Genomic DNA, 20,090 nt, shown 5'->3' with positions numbered 1-20,090 from the left:
CAAGTTTTTGTGTGGCCACACATTTTTCATATCTCTTGGATATATACCTACAAGTGAAATTGCTGGGTTATATGATAACTCTACATCTAACATAATGAGGAACTGCCAGACTGTTTTCCAAAACAGTGTACCATTTTACATTACCACTGGCAATGTTTGAGGGTTCTGATTTTTCCACATCTTTGCCAATACCTGTTATTTTCTGTCGTTTAGAATATAGTCATCCTGGTAGTATCTCATTGTGTTTTTGTTGTTGTTGTTGTTTTGTTTTTAAGGAGGTACCAGGGATTGAACCTGGGAACCTGGGACCTTGTACATGGGAACAGGTGCTCAACCACTGAGCTAAATCCGCTCCCCTCATTGTGGTTTTATTTTTTTAAATTTATTTTTTATTTATTTCTCTCCCCTTTCCCCCTCCCACCCCAGTTGTTTGCTCTCTGTGTCTATTTGCTGCGTGTTCTTCTTTGTCTGCTTCTGTTGTTGTCAGCAGCACGGGAATCTGTGTTTCTTTTTGTTGCGTCATCTTGCTGTCAGCTCTCCGTGTGTGCGGCACCATTCCTGGGCAGGCTGCACTTTCTTTCACACTGGGCGGCTCTCCTTATGGAGCGCACTCCTTGCGCATGGGGCTCCCCTACACAGGGGGACACCCCTGCGTGGCAGGGCACTCCTTGCGCGCATCAGCACTGTGCATGGGCCAGCTCCACATGGGTCAAGGAGGCCCGGGGTTTGAACCGCGGACCTCCCGTGTGGTAGATGGACACCCTATCCACTGGGCCAAGTCCACTTCCCTTATTATGGTTTTGTTTTGCATTTCGCTAACGATGAATAGCATTGAGCATATTTTCATGTGATTACTGGCCATTTGTATACCTTCTTTGGAGAAATGTCTACTCAGACCTTTGTCCATTTTTTAAGCTAGTGTTTGTCTTTTTGTTGTTGAGTTGTAAGAATTCTTCAGATATTGTGGATAAAAGTCCCTTGGTACAGATATGATTTGTAAATATATTCTCCTGTTCTGGTGGTTGTATTTCACTTTTTATTTATTTATTTATTTATTATTTCTCTTTCCCCTCCCTCCCCCGCCTCCCCGTTTTCTGCTCTCTGTGTCCATTCACTGTGTATTCTTCTGTGTCCTCTTATATTCTTGTCAGTGGCACCAGGAATCTGTGTCTCTTTTTGTTGTGTCATCTTGCTGCATCAGCTCCCCTTGTGTGTGGCGCCACTCATGGGCAGGCTGCACTTTTTTCACCTTGGGCGGCTCTCCTTACGGGCACACTCCTTGGGTGTGGGGCTCCCCTACACGGGGGACGCTCCTGCATGGCACGGCACTCCTTACACACATCAGCACTGCCCATGGGTCAGCTCATCACACGGGTCAGGAGACCCTGGGTTTGAACCTTGGACCTCCCATGTGGTAGGTGGACACTCTATCCATTGAGCCAAATCCACTTCCCATATTTCACTTTCTTGATGATATCTTTTGTAGTACTAAAGTTTTCAATTTTACTGTGTAATTTATCTCATTTTCTTTTTGAATCTTGTGCTTTTGGTTTTGTATCTAATGAACCATTTCCTAACCCAAGGTCATGAAGATTTGCTCCTACATTTCTTTCTAAGAGTTTTATAGCTTTATCCCTCAGATTTCAATTATTGATCCATTTCAAGTTAATGTTTGTATATTGTGTGAATTAGCTGTCAAGTTCATTTCTTTGCATGTGGATATCCAGTTGGTCCAGGACCATTTGTTGAGAGAGCATTCTTTCCCCATTGAACGGTTTTGGCCCCTTTGTTGAAAATCTGTAGGCAATAGATGTATCGGTTTATTTATGGACTCTCAACTCTGTTCGATTGTTCCATTGATCTACATGTCTATTTTTATGCCAGTACCACAGTATTTTGATTACTGTAGCTTTGTAGTAAGTTTTGAAATTGGGAAGCATGAGTCTTTCAACTTTGTTCCTCTTTTTCAAGATAGTTTTGGCTATTATGGATTCCTTGCATTTTCTTGTGAATTTTACAATCAGCTTTTCAATTTCTACACAAACACACATACAAAAACAAAAACAAAAATGATTTTGTTAGGAATTTTTCTTAATCCATATGTCAAATTGGGGAATATTGCCATTTTAACAATATTAAGTCTTCTGATCCATGAACAGGAGATGTTTTTCCATTTATTTAGGTCTTTTAAAATTTCCTTCAACATTGTTTTATAGTTTTCAGTGTGCCAGTTACATTTTTTTTGTTAAGTTTTTTTCCTAAGTGTTTTATTCTTTTTGTTGCTATGATAAATGGAATTCTCTTCTTAATTTTATTTTGGTTTGCTAGTTACTACAAACTAGAAATACAGTTATCTGTTGTATGTTGCTCTTATATCCTGCAACCTTGCTGAACTTGATTATTAGTTCTAGGTTCTAGTTTGTTTTTTTTAAAATGGTTCTTCAGGATTTTCTACATATGAGATCATGTCATCTGCAAACAGAGATACTTTTATTCTTTTCTTTCCAAACTGAATGCCTTTTATTTCTTTTTCTTGCCTAGTTGCCTTGGCTAGAACCTCTAGTGCAATGTTAAGTAGAAGTGGTGAGGGTAGACATCTTGTCTTATACTTGATTGTAGGAGGAAATCATTCAGTCTTTCACTGTTTAGTATACTGTTAGCTGTGGGCTTTTCATAGATGCCCTTCGTCAGGTTGAAGAAGTATACTCCTATTCCTAATTTTTAGAGTGTTCCTCAGGTATTTATTATTTTTTTAAAATACCCAGTGTACAGAAGGTAGTTACTCCAACTTATGTCAAACATCCCTATGCTCCAGAATATATTGTCATACCTGATACCTACAATAACAACTGAAGGAGAAAAGGAAAAGTAACTCAGTTATATCCTATGTTTCAGGTGGCATGGTATTATATAAAACACTGAAAATATTTTGTGCAAGATGGTTTAAATAAAATGAAAGTATTGGTGCTCAAAGGCTAACTCCTCTGCCCAACCCCTGCCCCACTTGAGCCCCAAGACAATGCTCTCTGTTTACTTCTAGTTGTCAGTTAAAGCAACATATTCATTCTAGAACTTTCTGAGGAAACACTTAAATCTCAAGCCTATACCAGATTTTCTTCTAAATCCTTCTTCCTCTCTCTCAACAACCACCAGTCTCTCTCTGCTCCTTCTTAGGTTCCCTTATTTCCCAACTCCAGTGAAAGAGAATGCCTGGCCCTGGGGGAAGAGCAAAAGAAAGAAATAAAAATTCATTTGGGGATCTTTTGAAGCTGCAGTGATTATGCCCTTCCATGTCCCTGCTGGACTAAAGGAGTCCCAGCCAGAGAGGTTGGGAGCCCCACATCCCCAGAAGTAGGACACCTGGGGGGTGCCCCTTCACTGGGCCTCCAGTGCATGGTGCCTTTTCCTCAGTGCTCTGCACTGCCCAGGGTTCTGCTGAGGGCAGAGGTCCTCCACTCCCTCCCAATTCTGTGCAGACAACAGGGAGAGACTCCCAGTAAGCACGTCCTCAGGGTTCCTGTGTCCTGGGTCTCTGGATGACTAATCATCTCCAGAGGCGTAAACAGTTTAGTCCTCCCGATCCCCCAGGCTCCCATTTGTGCACACTGCAGCCAGCACGCCCCAGCCAGCTGCTCCTTGGAAGGCTCTGGGGAGGCCTGGCTGAAGTAGGTGTGCCCTCCTAAGTCACCCTTGCAGAACTCTTTGAGCACGGTAGCCTCTCCAGTGTTGATTGAGGAGCGTTTGCTCAAGTTAATCTCTTTATTGTGGGCATTTGCTCTATTTTGAACAGGTACCTGCAACTAAGGACATGCAAAGATCTTGTGTTTAAAGTCCCCGTGGAGGCCAGGGTCCTCTCGGTGCGAGTTACCAGCCGTGGGGTTCGTGGTTCAGCCTCAGTCCACCCCTCTCTAGTAGCAGAACCCCAATCTCCTTTGAATAACTACTGCCCCCCTCTCTCAACCTGAGTCTGTGACTCAGGTCAGTCCATCCGTATAAGTTCAGTCTCTGGTGACAGTGATGGCTTCAGGGATTGGCAGGTAACCCAAGTGTGTCCAATCAAAGTTCATCCTGAGACTTGCTCGGCAGCTAACAGGTAGAGACATGTTCTTTTGTCTACAACTTCTAACCTGAAAGAATGTGACCCTGAGCTGCTGGCTACCATCTTGCCACCATCCAGCTCATGGGGTCTATGAATAAAGTCAACATGAGGAGACTCAAGCTGAGGGATAAAGATGTTTGACATTTTATGAGCTCCTGGATTAAGCTGTGCCTGAATGCACATCCTCCCGTGAACTTTTCAATTACGTGAATAAATAAATCCTCTTTTTGTGTAAGCCAATTTGGGTTAGATTTTCTGTCTTCCATATCCAACAGAGTCCTAAAGAATGCAAGTGCCATATACGCCCACAGATATTTGGAGGGACCCAGACCCTGCCCCCCCAACACACAGAAGTCTTCCTCCTCTGTGTTTTGAGGCCTCTGGATCCTTCAGAGTATTGCTCCAATCACCTCGAGTTTTTCATCACTTCTTTCCTCACTGTTCTTTCCCTTCTCTAAACTACTGGGAGAAGAACCTAAATCTTTGAATCTAACTCACCCTTTAGGGGTCTCCTTATAGGGACCTTCTTGACCCTAATCTCATAATCTCCTTAAGGATGGGAGCAAGGGCTTGTCTTTCTTAAATCTGTCCCTACTCCCCCACTCCCAAATAGGTCCTTAGAATTATCTTTTGAGGAATTGTAAGCTCCAGAAGGTCAGGGACCATGTCAAACTGTATGTGGTAGTTCTCTCCAGAGAGGGACTGGGGGCTGGGAGTGAGAGGGATTCTGCATTTTACTTCTCATATCATTTGAGTCTTTTAGAACAAGACTGTATTGATTTAAAAACATTTAGCTTGCAAAATACGATGAACAGAAGAAGTGGTGCATTGGCCGGCACGTTCGCACAGCCTTCTGGAACCTCTTGCCCCCATTTCCCGGGTGGGAATCTCACATTGCCCCTTGAGGCAGAGACCAAGCACCAATCCAAGGCCTTGGCCTTGTGTGGGGAAGAACCTTACACCAAGATGCAAGCAGGGACAGACTGCTTCTCAGAGGGTTTTATCCCCGGCATCCCAGGCGCTTCCCAGACTCTTCAAATGTGAGGGCAAATAAAATAAATAAAAGTAAATATTGTACTCTTACACAACCGAATGCCTAGCAACCAAGAACAAAGGAGGGCTGAAGGAAGAGGGTTGGCTTTTGCAAGCCCTTGTGTGTAAACTGCAGTAAAAATCTCTTCTGTATGAGTGATATATTTTTGTATGTTAAATTGCAGAAAGTGTAGAGCAGGGGTTCTTAACCTTTTTTGTTCCACAGACTCCTTTCTAAGTCCAGACTATATTGTGTATTATTTAATAAATATGTCACATCCACACCAACACGTCCCCACAAGAATGTTTCCTTCAATTTCAGTTCAAGCTCCCAGTCCCCTTGGTAAGAATCCCCTCTGTAGAGGGAGCTCAGACTAAGAATCACTGGATCTCACCAGGTCTGAATCACCCTGGAAGAGTGGTCAGGCTCTTTGCTTTTTGTCTCTCTGCCTAGCTGTTGTTGTTTCAGGACTGGAACATAGAGACCAGGGAAAGTTCAAGCCCTTTAGGGACCCTAAGCCCTGAAGCGATTGCAGTGCAACTCCATGAGCAATTCAGAAGAAAACAAGGTTCAGGTGCAAAAACAAATATGAGAGCTCTGATGGTTTTTCATTAATGACCCTTTCAATACTTTGTTTAAAACTGTATATGCATTAGTCAGCCAAAGGGGTGCTGATGCAAAGTACCAGAAATCTGTTGGCTTTTATAAAAGGTATTTATTTGGGGTAGAAGTTTATAGTCACAAAGTCTTAGAGAGCCCATCTCAAGGTTACTTTCTTACCAAACTCTGTTGCTGTGTGTTGAAGCAAGATGGCGGGTGACGTCTGTGAGGGTTCAGCTTTCCTTCTTCCTCTTAAGGCTCCATGGTCCCAGCTTCTTCCAGCCTCCACTGTAGGCTGGTATAGAGGTCACCTTTCTCCCTCGGGCTCATTTCTTTCCAGACTCAGCTGCTCTGGTCTCTTCACAAGGTCAGCTGTAGACTCTCAGACTCATCTCTTTTCCTGGGGCCTCTGCTGTGTCTATTGAACATCTCTCTTCCTCTGTGTTTTTCTCCTGTGTGTCTACTTCCGTGTGAGGGTCTGTTTTATTAGCCCAATGGGGATGGGACTCAACTTTGAGTTGCCCTTTAATGATGTGGTTAAATCAAAGCCCTAATCTTAGCATAATGTAACATAACAGGTGAATCTCATACAATCAAAAGGTTATCACACCCAGAAGAACAGACCAGTTTACAAACATACTCTCTCTTTTTGGAAACTGCCACAGTATGAATAAAACCCTTAAAATTGTTTCATTTTTTTTGTTGTTATTTTATGAAAACTTTTAAACATATTCTAAGTGGAGAGAGGAGTGCAATTTTTGAACCTGTCATCCAATTAGAATTTTGCCACATTTGCCTCATTGAAAGGTAAAGAGAGAGATTTGCTTTTTTTTTCTTCGCTAAATTATTTGAAAGCAAATTCCAGGCATCATATCATCTCACCCGTGCATACTTCAGCATGTCTCTCTAAAAATTATGGTAATATTTTTATATTAGCTACAAGGCATTATAAAATTTGAATTAATTAAGCACTTTTTGGGCATCCTCCAATAAATAGCTCATAATAAAATTTTCCTGATTGTCTCAAAAGGGTCTTTTCACATGGTTGTGTCTTTGTGTCTTTAAAGTCCATGCTTTCTTGGTGTTCTAGGCACATGCATAGGTAGTCTTTTGGAAACTAAGGATTATTTGGGATATACTAAAGGCAGGGAAAGCCAGGAATAAAGAACAAAGGGCAATAAAAAAAAGGAGAGAGAAAGAAGCGGTATTTTTATAAGATTCCCATGAAATCTTGAATGGCCATTAGTTTTGCCCATATGTGGCCCCCAACTGGGTGGAAGAGGATTAAACTGCTCCAGCCAATAAAACAGACATTTTCCCCAAAGTCTTTTGAATCTTGAAAGCTTCTAAAGACTTTGGTGGGAGGTGACTAAAGGGTTGTGGTTGTCTGTTGGCATGGCAACTCTAGCCAGGATTTAGCAATCTTAGGATTTTTCCGGTGGATTTTGAATGCTGCTAACCTTAGGTCAGAGTGTGCAGGTATGTGGATTTACAGACACACAGCTGCTCTCTGGAATGGCTTCCCCTAAGAAGGGAAAGGGATCTTCAGGGCAAAGGTCAGCAGCAGATGTGAAGGAAGGAAGACAGGGCATTGGAAAGTCCCCTTGACTCAACAGGAATTTCCCTTGCCATGGGGGTTGGGGATGGCATCTGACTTGGGAATTGACAGATCTAAGAGGAAGAGTAAAAAAATGTTTGTACTTTGTAATGCTGCAACCCCAAGTCTAGGAATTTATTGTAAGAAAAATTCAGGGTAGTGGGCAAAGGTATATTTTGTTTGAGACCATCCCTTGGAGGTTTACTTATAGCATTAAAAAAGGAGGGGCAGATTACTTAAGGGTTCAATAATACCAGATTGGTTTAATAAATCATAGCTCATTGCTATGATGGAATACTAAGCATCCACTCAAACATGTGGAGAAGGAGTCAGTGATAGAGAAAAATGTCTGAAAGACATTTCAAAACTCATGGTGTCAAGATTCACATAAGTTTATTAGCTAATAAGGGTCTGACTAGTTGACTCTTGCTCATTAAAAAAGTGATGACGATGTTGGGTAACATTTCTTCCATGAAGTTTTCTACTACAGTCAGAAAGTACACTCTGCACCACTTGGAAAGAAAAACATCCAATTTGTGATGACAAGTACCTGCCAGTGAGTGGATGGGGCTTAAAGGAACCCATTTCTTGGGGGAAAACAGGCTGGTCTGGGGTGGCCCTGCTATGGTCCCGTCCACTTCTGCAGCCTTTGCCATGCCCATGGGGTGGGGTGGCAGGAGGGGGCTGGGCCAGGGCGGGGAACACTCCAGCACGTCTTCCCTCTTCTGCTCCTTAATGCTCATTCCAAGGCAAGCCAATGCCACATGGTGTCCCATGGACATTTAGAACAGCCCACACCATGCCATGGGCAGGCCATGTCCCCATCACACATGGGACACATTCTGCTAATTCTCAATTGTCTAGGGCTGGGTATTCGGAATCTCAGACTGTTTTCTGCCTCACCTTGATCTGCTGAGCTGTCTGCTTGCATTTCCACATATCGTTGCAGGGGGGAAAGTTGAAACTACTGCCTAGGATGGGGGGTAGATGCTGCTAGGACCTTTCCAGCCACTGACACTCTGAGTATCTATTAGGCTTCTTTTCATTTCATCCAACAAGAATTTATTGAGCACCTACTGTGCTTCAGAGCCTATAGTAGGCACTGGGAATATAGCAGTGAACAAACAAATAAGATTTACCACTCAGGTAATCAGTACTAAAGAAAACAAGAAGCAAGAAAAATAAGTAATATATAGTGGGCCAGATAAGCTAGGTCTAAGAGTAGAAATAGAGAATAGGATGGGAAATATGGAAGGTAAGGTGGCCAGGGAAGTTCCTCCAAGGGAGATGACAGTTGCGTAAAGAGGTGAAGAAGGAGAGGGAGTGAGTCCAGCGAGATCTGGAGAAAGAGAATTATAAGCATGGAAACAGCAAGCACAAAGGCCCTGGGGTCAATTGTTCCTGGCATGATATAGGTTAGTGTTTCTCAACTATTTTTTTTCCCCAGATAATCCTCCCCAAGGAGCCTTTTTAGATATTTTTTTCCTAATCGTTCTCCCCTATAAATTTTTTTTCTTCTTTTGCAATTTAAAATTTTTTAAAATTATCTTTTTAAAAAAAGATACATAGATCACTCAAAATGTTACATTAAAAAATATAAGAGGTTCTCATATACCCAACTCCCCATATCCCCCACTTCTCCCACATTGACAACTTCTTTCATTAGGGTAGTACAGTCATTGCATTTGATAAGTACATTTCAGAGCATTGCTACACAGCATGGATTATAGTTTATGTTGTAGTTTACACTCTCTCCCAGTCTATTCACTGGTTTATGGCAGGATATATAATTTCCTGCATCTGTCCCTGCAATATCATTGAGGACAACTCCAAGTCCCAAAAATGCCCCAATATCACACCTCTTTTTTCCTCTCCCTGCCTTTAGCAACTCCCGTGGCCACTGCTTCCACATCATTGATATAATTTCTTCCATTGCTAGAGTCACAATAATTCTATAGTAGGATACCAGTAAGTTCACTCTAATCCATATTTTATTCCTCCATCCTGAGGACCCTGGGATGACGATGTCCACTCCACCTCTAAATCAAGAGGGGCTTAGATCCCACATGGATGATGGATGGAATTTTCCAGTTTGTAGCTGTAGACTCTCAGTTCCCTGGTATGGTGGTTGACCATCTTCACCTCTCTGTTAGCTGACCTGGGTAAGTCCAATGAACCAAAGATGTTGCAATTCTGATGAGGCTCAGGGCCCAGCTGGCACATGGATAGTCCAGAGATTCAAGTCTCCTGAGCATATACCAACCCCAGTGCCAACCACAGGTTCAGTAAAAGTGACAGAAGAAGCATGCACAGAGGGGTCATATCTGAGTCCAACTCCATCACACTCAGGAGCACAAATTCCAAAGTAGGGCCTTGAAATCGAGAACCATCTGTCATGACAATAAGACCTGGGTGTCTCTGTAGCCCTCAGGAGCACCCCTACCTGAGGTTGTATCTACTTTGGCTGTCTCTGAGATCCTGCTGAGATGTGCTTAAATGTGACCCCTCTGATGAGTCCTGACTCATTTTGAAGTCTCTTAGCCATATAAACTCATTTGTCTTTACCATTTCCCCCTTTTATTCAAGGCCTTTTTCTAGTTGCATCACCAGCTGGTGCTTGGGAGTAATCCCTCGGTGCCAGGGAGGCTCATCCCTGGGAGTCATGTCCCAAACTGGAGGGAAGGTAATGCATTTATATGCTGAGTTTAGTTCAGAGAATGGTCACATTTGAGCAACATGGAGGATCTCAAGAGGTAACTCTTAGGCACCCTGCAGTTCTAGGCCTAGTTGAAATTTCAATCACACAGGTTCATAAGCATAGTCATCAGTATCAAGGGCCCATCATTGGACTATCCTTCCTCACTGGTCTTTGCCCTTGCACTTAGGGGATTGCTGCTGCAGCATTGGGGGAGTGCAACAGAGTTTCCCAGAATGGGAACTCAGCACTCGCTCAGTTGTCATATGCAACTCTACCCCCTATGTCAATACCCAACCCTATAACATTTTTATTCCATGGATATTCTGTATATTTGTTTATGTAATGTAACTGTAATTTATAAATAGAGTAAGGTGTTTTTTGCCCTCAAGGCACAATATTGCCTCCAATGAGGGTGCAGGATTTTGACTTGGCCAGGAGGCCAGTAGGCCTGGAGCAGAATGAGGGGAGGGCTGTAAAGAGAGTATCCGAGAGTCCAAGAGGTGCAGTGTCCAGCTTAGGTAGAGCCTGGTAGGTCGTTGTAAGGACATTTACTCCCAGAGGTAAGGAGTTATTGCAGAGGTTTAACCAAGGACTGACATAGTCTTACGTAGGTTTTTTTGAATGATTGCTCTGGCCACTGTTGGGGGAGGCATGAATATAGACGTGAATGACAACATTCCTGCCTTCAGCTAGGTGACAGCAGAGTAGGGATACAGACCATCCTTCCTGCCTTCCTCTGTTCCTCCAGGCCCCCATCCTTCTCTCCCTCCTTCTGCAAGTATTGCTGAGCCCCGGTTCTGGCTGGGTAATCAAGATGCATTCCAATCACTGTGAGAGGCCGGAAGGTGCACACAGGTACGTGGGGACATAGGAAGAAGCGCCTGCCCAAAGGGGTGGAGGAGGGGCCAGGAGAGGGGTTCTGAAGTCTTCTTAGGGAAGGGGAGTCGGAGTTGGCCAGGAAGATAAGGTGTGGGAAGCAGTCCAGGCACAGGGAACAGCCTGGGCTGAAGCCAACGGGGTAGAGGCCTGAAGTTCAAGCAGTTCCGCCTTCCGGGAGGCAGTGCAAGGGGGGAGGGAGGCGGCAGAGACCCCTGGACATGCAGGTGGGGCCAGATTTTACAGGGCCTTAAAGGCCAAAGCCAAGATGGCAAGCTCCGTCCTGTGGGCACGGGCAGCACTGCACTGTCTCATGGGCTCGTCAGAGCGCTTGGGCGTTCCACCTCAGGGGCAGACCTGAGGGAGCGCGTGGGGGCCTCCCCGGGGTCACGATCCCAGGCTCCCATGGAAGAATACTCTGCAGTCACTTCCGTTCTCCATCTCCCTCTCAGGCAGTGCGGTGTAGTCAGCAGCGACCGGCCAAGGAAACGCCGTTCTGTTCACATAGAGACGCTCCCGAGAGGAGGCCACGGGGACCTCGCTGCTGCCCCTCGCCCTGCACCGCGAGCTCCATTTCCAAGTGCTCCAACCCGTTTTGAATGTCTGACGATCCATCCAATGAGAGTGAGGCCCGGGACAGGCCTCTCCCGGGGTCTGGGGCGGCAGGGCCACCTCCCACCTCCCATCTCCCGGGGTCTCTGGCACGGCCACGTGGCGTGTGGGCGGGGCCCGCCCCTGCAGTCCCGGTGGCCCGCGGCAGCCTCTCTCCTTCAGCCAGTGAAACAGCCCGGGGCTCCTGCCCTCCACTCTCCTCCTTCCTTTAACTTTAGCTGCCCTTGGGCAGATCAGTGAGAATAAATTAACAGCAGAACGGACAAGGATCTGTATCCAGGGCAAAGACTGCTAGTCGTTCTGGGGCCAAGTCCAAAAGGAAAATTGCTTCTGTTCCTCATTTTTCATTATCTAATGCCGGTCTTAGCGAGTTTCCAGACCCTAAAAGGAGCCGGTAGCGAGCGTGTTCCGATGTACAAGTGTCAATGCTGGAGGAAAGTAGGACCTGGGAGGGCCCATTCCCTGCTTCCGACTTCCATCGCCCCCCTACCATGTGGGTTTATGGTGAGAAACAAGACAGCTGGGACCCACACGAAGGAAGGATGGAATTTAAACTACCTGAGACCGGGAGGGCTACTTTAACCCAAGCCCGTCAAGGGTGAGGGACTGCACAAGTCCCATTGCCTAGGGAGCCTTCTTTTTTAATTTTTAGAAAATCAGACACCGGGCTCCACCCCATGGAACTATGATTTAATGAGTTTCAAGTGGGGCCCAGGCATCTATATATATATATTTTTTAAGGAAGTACGGAGATTGAACCTGGGACCTTGTACATGGGAGGCAGGTGGTCAACCACTGTGCTACATCGTTGGGGAGCATTCTCAAGGCTGGACGTGAGGTCTGCAGGCTGGGCTCAGGCCTGGATAACCCTGCGACGTTGTCTCACTGATGGCAGGAAGGAGCGTTCCTTGGAGGCCTTGGTTGTTATCTGGGATGTCTACCCCGATGCCGGGAAGAATGTTCCAGTATCCTGAGAGCGTCGTTGTTGTCGCCAGTCTCATGCCCAGCTCCTCTCTCCTTCCTGGGGACTAAAGTTATACAAGGAGAGGCAGGCGCCATAGTGCTGGGCAGGCTTTGGGGACAGATAAGTCCTGGCTCCAATCTTGACTGACAGATTATTATGCTATCCTGTGTCATCTTATCCTACCTGAATCCTACCACCAACTCAGATCCTAACACTACTGCTCTACTGCCCAGCATGGTCTCTGGCCCCACGTAAGTGCACAGGAGATGGCAGTGATTATGGTTACCTAACGAGCCCGCCTCAACTTCCATCTGGCAGGCCTTGGTAGGGTGCTCCTGCACCCCCTGTGATGTGCCCCCTGACCCTCCCTGAGCAGTCCAGGCCCTCCTCCTCCTCCAAAACTCCACACTGGCAGTGGGCGTGATCTGCGCTGATGGCCTGCTGGCTCCTTGCTGGTTGCGCGGCATCCTTCTGGCTCTTTTCCTCCAGCACTGGTCCCAGCGTCTGGCCCAGAGGATGTATTAGTCAGCCAAAGGGGTGCTGCTGCAAAATACCAGAAATGGGTTTGTTTTTATAGAGGGTGTTTGGGGTAGGAGCTTACAGACACCAGACCATAAGCTAAGCATAAGTTATTTCCCTCACCACAGTCTATTTTCACGAGTTGGGGCAAGATGGCTGCCGACGTCTGTGAGAGTTCGGGCTTCCTGGGTTCCTCCCTTCCTTAGGCTTCTTTTTCTTGGGCCCAGGGTTCCTCTTTTCCCAGGGTTTGCTTCTTCCTGGGCTCAGGGTTCCTCTCTTCCCGGGGTTGGCTTCTCTTTCCTCTGTGAGCTTTCTTCCTGGGGTTCCAGTTTAAGGCTTCAGCATCAAACTTCAACATCAAAACCCTTAACTCTGTCCCTTGGCGTGCCTTCTGTCAGTCCCCACCCACCAAATGCCCTGTTGGTACAAGAGGTTTACATAATTGCTTAATCAAGTAAACCTATGAATCCAATATAATCTAATATGCCCAGAGGAAGAGATCAGTTCACAAACATAATCCATTATTTCTTTTTGGAATTCATCAATAATATCAAACTGCTAGACTCTACCCTCTGAATTCCAAAAAGACATTACAATATATTTTTTAAAACCCTTAAATCAGTTATAATGCAAGTACTAAATTATATCACAATGAATTTAAAGAAATACAGTTTGTCTTGGGGCAAAGTCCTGTCTGTTATAGACCTCTGAAACTTACAAAACAATTCATCTGTTTCCAATACACAAATGGACAAAGGATAAATATTTTCATTACCATAAGGAGAAATTGGGAGGGAAACATGAATAATGGTTTCTCTACAGTTCAGTAGACCTGCAGGGAATTCTCTGTTCAATTTCAAAGTCTGAGAGTCATTCTTAAGAAGATGTTCTTTTCTCCTTGGGGCCTTATGTGAACCCACCCTTTCCATAGGCTTGCCCAACAGCCATTTTCTTGGTTCCACTCTCATTAAGCATTTGGGTGTTAACCAAGCTCCAGACCTCTCCCTCCAAGAGTGTTGGGGTGATTGCCATACCTTACCCAATTTTTGAGTTAGAGTCTTAACCCCCCTTGTACAGTGACATGAAGACAACCTTCTCCCTAACCTTTGGCAAACAGGATCAACCCTCTCAGATCAACGAGTTGACCACATGGCCTTCCCTAACCTTTGGGGGACAGATCCACCCCTCTCAGACCTGTGGGGTGCTGACCTTAACTGCCCTAATCCTTGGGGAATGTGCTCCACCCCCTCTCTACCCTGGGGCAGCAAAACTCTCCCAAAACGATGGACAGGAACATCCACTCTCTTCAACTGCTGGAGCAAACTCACCCTCTCTGTGCACCTGGGTAGGGTTCCTCTCTTGGCCCAAGGTGATGGCTTAATTCCAGGTCTCAGTTTCCGTGGTTTTCCTCATGAGGTCGTTTCCTCTTCAATCTCTCCTTTCCATGTCCCTTTTATTGCAGGCTGACAGTGGTTTTGTTCATACAGCTCTCTCAAAAAGTCTGTTGCTTTAGCATACAGGAAGCAGGGGTCCCAGCCACCAGACAGTAAGACTTTCCACAAGTCTTTCCGACATAACTGCATTTTCAATCCTGATTTACAAGTTCCAAGTATAGTTAAGACCTCCAGTGGGACACTTTCATCTGAGAGCTTGATTTCTTTGTGCCCAACAATTCAGTCCTCAGCATATCTCTCTCATCTAGCATTTTGCTATAAGCTGCAAGCAGAAGCCAAGCTGCATTCTCTGGATTTATTTTGGAAATTTCTTCAGGTAAATAGCCAGGTTTGCCATTTTCAAATTCTGCCTTCCATAAAACACCAGGAGTTAATCTTGCTCGGTTCTCTGCAGCTTCCATATTGCTATCAACAGTCTCTTCAAAGCAATCTAGGCCTTTTCCATCAAACATTTCACAATTCCTCCAAAAAATACCCCTTACTCATTTATAAAACTGTTCCAGCATTTCGGTAATTGCAAAAACAGTTCCCCACTCCTCAGTACCAAATTCTCTATTAGTCAGCCAAGGGGTGCTGATGCAGAATACCAGAAATAGGTTGGTTTTTATAAAGGGTATTTATTTGGGGTAGGAGCTTACAGATTCCAGGCCATAAGCAAAGTCTGTTTTCACATGTTGGAGCGAGATGGCTGCCAAAGTCTGCAAGGGTTCAGGCTTCCTGGGTTCCTCCCTTCCTCAGGCTTTTTTTTCCTTGGCCCAGAGTTCCTCTCTTCCTGGGGCTGGCTTCTCTTTCCTCTGTGAGCTTACTTCCCAGGGTTCCAGATTAAGGCTTCAGCATCAAACTCCAACATCATAACCCTTAACTTTGTCCTTTGCCATGCCCCCCACCAAAGGGTAGGGACTCAACGCCCTACTGGTACAAGATGATTACGTAATTGCTTAATCAAGTAAACCTATGAGTCCAATATAATCTAATATGCCCAGAGAAAAGATCAGTTTACAAACATAATCCAATATTTCTTTTTGGAATTCATCTGTAATATCAAACTGCTACAGGGACATTCCAGATGCTGCCAGAAGCAAGAGTCATGGCTGTGGGCTCCTTCTAAGGACCCTGCTGACCAGGCCTTGTCTTAGGTTCCGGATCCCCCGACAATGAGGACCTCAGCATTTCTTTTGGGCCTTTCCCCTCCCACTCTGCACTTGGCACCAAGGCAGTGACTTAAGTCCTTCCCATTTTGCCTCTTTCCGGTTCCACGGACCGCTCCTTCTTCCTGGCATTGGAACACACGTGTCTGGGCTCAGATACCCCTTTCTGGGGTCCTCAGGGATCCAGAAGGCAAGGCTTCTCCCGCCTAGCTCCACACGGATCCAGCCTCTCGCTCCTCCCATTTCTTGCTCTGGCCCGAGTCGGTCTCCGGGGAGGGGCAGTGAGGCGTGGCGCCTCCAGCCAGGGTGCAGGAGGAGGCAGCTCTGAGCAGGCTCCCAGGCCCTGGGGAGCTGCCCGCCCCTTCCTCCCACCCCCTCAGGCCCAGGTGCACCTGGAGCCCTCAGGTCGGTGTTTCAAGTGATTTCCAGGAAGCATCGCTGGGAAAAGCCTTGCAACCATCAGGTGGTGCTGATCTGATACGAGCCAGCACAAATCCCAGCTTAAACTAAGCAAATGGTGCTAATCTCATCACCGTCATCAGCCTGGACTCCAGGTGACTGGGGAGGCTGAGTCTGGGGGCTGTGGGAGGGGTTTCCTGTGATCAGGTTGCCACCAGATCAGGTTCGCTGGAGGTAGTGACTGCAGGGGTGCTTCCACATGCTGTTTACATGCTTTGCCTCTTGTTCTTGAAATAGTCCAGAAGGAGCCCCAGGTGCAGCTGCTCAGTGCCTCTCAGGGTGAACCCCTCCCCAGGAGAGAAGAGAAGCCCCTTCCACCCTGTAAGAAAAACGGGCCCCCCAACCCCAGTCATGTCTAGTTTGAACATCTCTTCAGACCAGATGCTCTTGGAAGAGTTGTCTTTCATTTTCCCTCCCTCCTTTGCTAGTCTTTCCTTTCCACATCATCATTACAAGCTGGAACTCCTCCTCAGCACAGAGAAAAGAAAACAACTTTCCTGGCCTTTCCAGTCTTTCAGAAAATTGAAGTGTTGGGACAAATTTCCAGTAGTTTTTCCAGGTGTTGCCAGAGAGCTTGGAAAGGAAGACATAGCCCTTCAAGCAGGGTTTACCTCCTGCACATGCCCCACCGTGCTCACCCAGTTCCAGCTCCTTCTCTGGACAGAAGGGGGAAGGCAGGGCCCGCGCCCCTGCTGGGGATCTGGGCTGGCTATGGCATGGCTCATGAGCAAGCTGCTAGGGACCACCAAAGTGGCTTGCGGAGTAAAGCCGGGAACCTTCAGCTTTGGGGTGCTCGAGGGCAGGGGCATCTTGCCTCTCCTGAAAATCAACAAAAGCAAGGAACACCAACAACGGTGGGCACGGTGCCCTGGGGTTTAGGAGACCACCTCTGACTCTCCAGCTCGCCGCAGCAGAGCAGGGCTGTTGCTAGGTGCGGAGACAAAGAGAAGAGAAGGCCACCTGCCCCCTGGGAGCTCAGGATGTGTGCAATAAAATGGCTGGTTAGGAAAGCCAAGAAGAGCGTCATTTGCTGACTTCTGCAGAGGCTGGGCCCCAAGAGCCGGTGGGTTGACAGATTGCAGCCACGGCTGAGATAACGAAGCAATAAAAGCAGCCCAGGCAGCCTGCAAGGGCCCTGCTCCGTGGGGGCCGTGCTGCTGCCCGCCTCCCGCCCAGGGGCCAAACCAGGGACTGCGGCCCTCCAGCGAATTCCCTCCTGCAGGGGCACCAGGACCTGAGCTTCTGGGGGTGGCCCTGGGCCCCTCCCAGGGAGGAATGGCCCATATGGTGGAGCCGTCCAGTCTCCAGAGACAGGGAGCACATATGGGGGAGGCTGGCCAGGCTGGCTCCGCAGCCTAAGCCCGTCCTCAGGAGGTGGGGCGGTGTCGGCGTGGAGACCCTGGGAGACACCTTAGTGATTTTCCAGGCCAATGACTGCATTTGGCAGATGAGAAAGGTCCCCTCCCCTCCTCAGAGGGGTTAAGGGACTTGCCAAAAGCCACATGGTGAATCAACCGCAAAGCAGTAAAAGGTGTTTTTGAACCAGTCTCTAGTGCTTGGCGAGGCGGACATGTTCATGACCTCAGAACCTCAGCTTCCTCACCTGTACCGTGAGGATGAGGTTTGTACTTTGCTCTGTAGGTTCTTGGGAAGACCAAATGCAAATACGTGAAAAGCACCTGGCCGCGTCCTGTAAGTACTTCCTGGCTGATGCTGGCTCTTACTCCTTAGCATGACTAAGAGTATCTGGAAATAGAGGGTCTCCAGGTGTCGTGGTTGAAATCCCAAGGACCTGAGTTTGGTTTCTGAATTCTGGCTTCACCTCTAGTTTTGTGGCCTTGGACAACACAGGAGCTGTTATGCCACTGTATCTGGGCTCACTGTGTCAATGAGAGGCACAAGGTGCCAGAGCACCGCGCACATCACATGCTCAGCTGTCACCATCAGGAGCGAACCCACAGCTGCTTCGCCTCTTGGTGGCGAGGATGACGGCCTTGAACCTGCAGGGTAGTAAGATGAGGCGGTGAAGGTGCTAACTGTGCCTCTGTGGTAAAGGCTGGCAGAAACAGCAGCCGGCTGTTGGATGGCATGATTTGAAATGGACCATATGTTTAAAATTACAGACCCAGATGTTAGGTCTTGGCGCCCAAGGTTTGTACCATTAGACTTGATACTTTAGGTGTCTCTAATGGCTTCGGAGGTGCCAGGAAACTCACATTAAAATGCAAATCAGTTTCCTGAGCAGGGAAATATACTAAGTCATCTGCTTGGCCAATTGTTGAATTCAGTTTCTTTGGGGAGAGTTTGGGGTGAGGATGATAAGTGAATGAGAAAGAAGAGAGGCAAGAAGAGTTTTCTTTCTAGGGAAAGAATCCTCTCTCTAGTGAGCTCCAGGGATGACCCAGGGGCTGTGTCTGGTGGGCAAGGTGGGGTCTGCCTAGGGGTCTGGGGATTCTGGAGGGGAGAGGGCAGGAGCAGGTTCGCTGGAACTTTTCACAGTCTTAGAATCTTGTCCTGGCCCAGGCACAGATGCAAATTCCATCTCAGGCCCTGCTGTGTGAGGCCAAGGCAAGGGGGAGGCAGGTCCAGGTGAGGTGGCTTAGCGGAATCCTCGGAGATGCATAGGTGGGCAGTGGTGGCCCGGAGACTAACACTGGAAAGGAGGGTCTGCTTGGTGCACAGGTTCTATCCCTTCATGCTTAATGGCCTGCCTTATGTGTTTGAACAGGGAATGATAAAAACTACGAAGGTGAAAACAGCCTAAGGATGGTGAAGGTTTGTGGTGGACACGGAGCTAAAAGAACACTTCCTGAGCAGTTACAGCATCTCGGCTCTTCTTTAGAGGAAGAGGAAGAAGAGGAAGGGATGTTTCTCTTTGAGGTGGGAAGGAGTCTAGGCTAGAAATTCTATTATCTTTCTTTTTTCTTTGAGGCTATAATTTCAAATTCTTTCACTGAACTGTATAGGGTAGTGCTTCCAAGCAAGGACTAGGGATTGCTTTACGGGTACAATAGCCTCCTGCACTGAAGGTGTTTTGACGATTCCTTATAAGTCAGTACTATTTTAAAGACTAAAAGAAATGCAAAGGATGGAGGGACCTTGGGACAAGGGCATGTGGCAAAATCTTCCTCCCACCAGGAAAGCCTTTTCCAAGCACCTCCTTAGGTTTTTCTGGAATTTCTGAGTTCGAGTCCTGATTTTATTCCATAACTATAAAAGTCTACTGTTTAACTTCCAAGTTGATAAGAAAATGCTAATGGTCGCTGCCTCTCATGGAGCCCTTATGCGTTAGGTACTGTGGTCATCACTTTACTCATTAATTCTTTTAATCCTCAAAATCATTATCATCCCCATTTCCGGGATTAGTAACCAAGGCCTGGATAGATCATCGGCGCACTCCAGTTCATGCATGCAAGAAGAGGGCAGTGCCAGGATGTGCCATCCAGAGCCTCGACTGCTCAGGCCAAATGTTGGCTCCCTGTTGCTTAACCACTCTGCCCCATTTATGAGAGGAAAACATGAGTTGATGCCTTCAAATTGCTGTTTTTCAAAAAAAAGAGAAAAGCCACTGCTGAATTAAAAAAACCACTAACCACACATGACTCTGATAGGCCCCAGAAGAGGTAAAGAAAGTCCAGGGAAGCAATGGAAAGGGGAAACGTGTATTTAGTTACATAGTAAAAGTATCTCGAAAGTCCTCATCCTCTTATTTGGACATACACCCAAATACTTCTTTAAAAAGCCTAGCAAGAAGACATAGCGTATAGATCTTTCCAGGCATGCCAAATACCTGTCTATTATTAGCTCTCTTCCAATTTATTCTCTGAGAGATAAGAATTTTCCAGGAGACAGTCAGCTCTAAGACTCAGCGTCTCCTTGAAAGATCTTCAGTTGCTAGAAGTCAGCTAAAATATGTAGTATAATGATTTCTGAGCAAGCTATGTAGTTCAAGTTCTGGCTCACTGCCCACTAGCTTTGTGGTCTCAAGTAAGACACACAGCTGCTCTGGGCCTCCCCATCCTCATCTGGAA

At 46.6% G+C, this 20,090-nt stretch overlaps 1 long non-coding RNA gene across 1 annotated transcript in view; it reads left to right on the top strand.

Moving 5' to 3' along the window:
• LOC131278669 (uncharacterized) overlaps positions 1 to 19,623 on the top strand; it is a 99,614-nt gene extending 79,991 nt beyond the window's left edge. Inside the window, exons 2-3 of the long non-coding RNA XR_009186052.2 lie at positions 10,776 to 10,882; positions 11,356 to 19,623. This is a non-coding gene — a long non-coding RNA (uncharacterized lncRNA). The remainder of the gene's footprint in view (positions 1 to 10,775; positions 10,883 to 11,355) is intronic.
• The last annotated feature ends 467 nt before the right edge of the window (positions 19,624 to 20,090 follow it).

Source organism: Dasypus novemcinctus, chromosome 6 (genome assembly GCF_030445035.2).
Source record: "Dasypus novemcinctus isolate mDasNov1 chromosome 6, mDasNov1.1.hap2, whole genome shotgun sequence".
In the NCBI taxonomy this organism is placed as follows: domain Eukaryota; kingdom Metazoa; phylum Chordata; class Mammalia; order Cingulata; family Dasypodidae; genus Dasypus; species Dasypus novemcinctus.
Note: the sequence above shows the minus strand (reverse complement) of the source record. Positions and strands in the feature narration are given on the sequence as shown.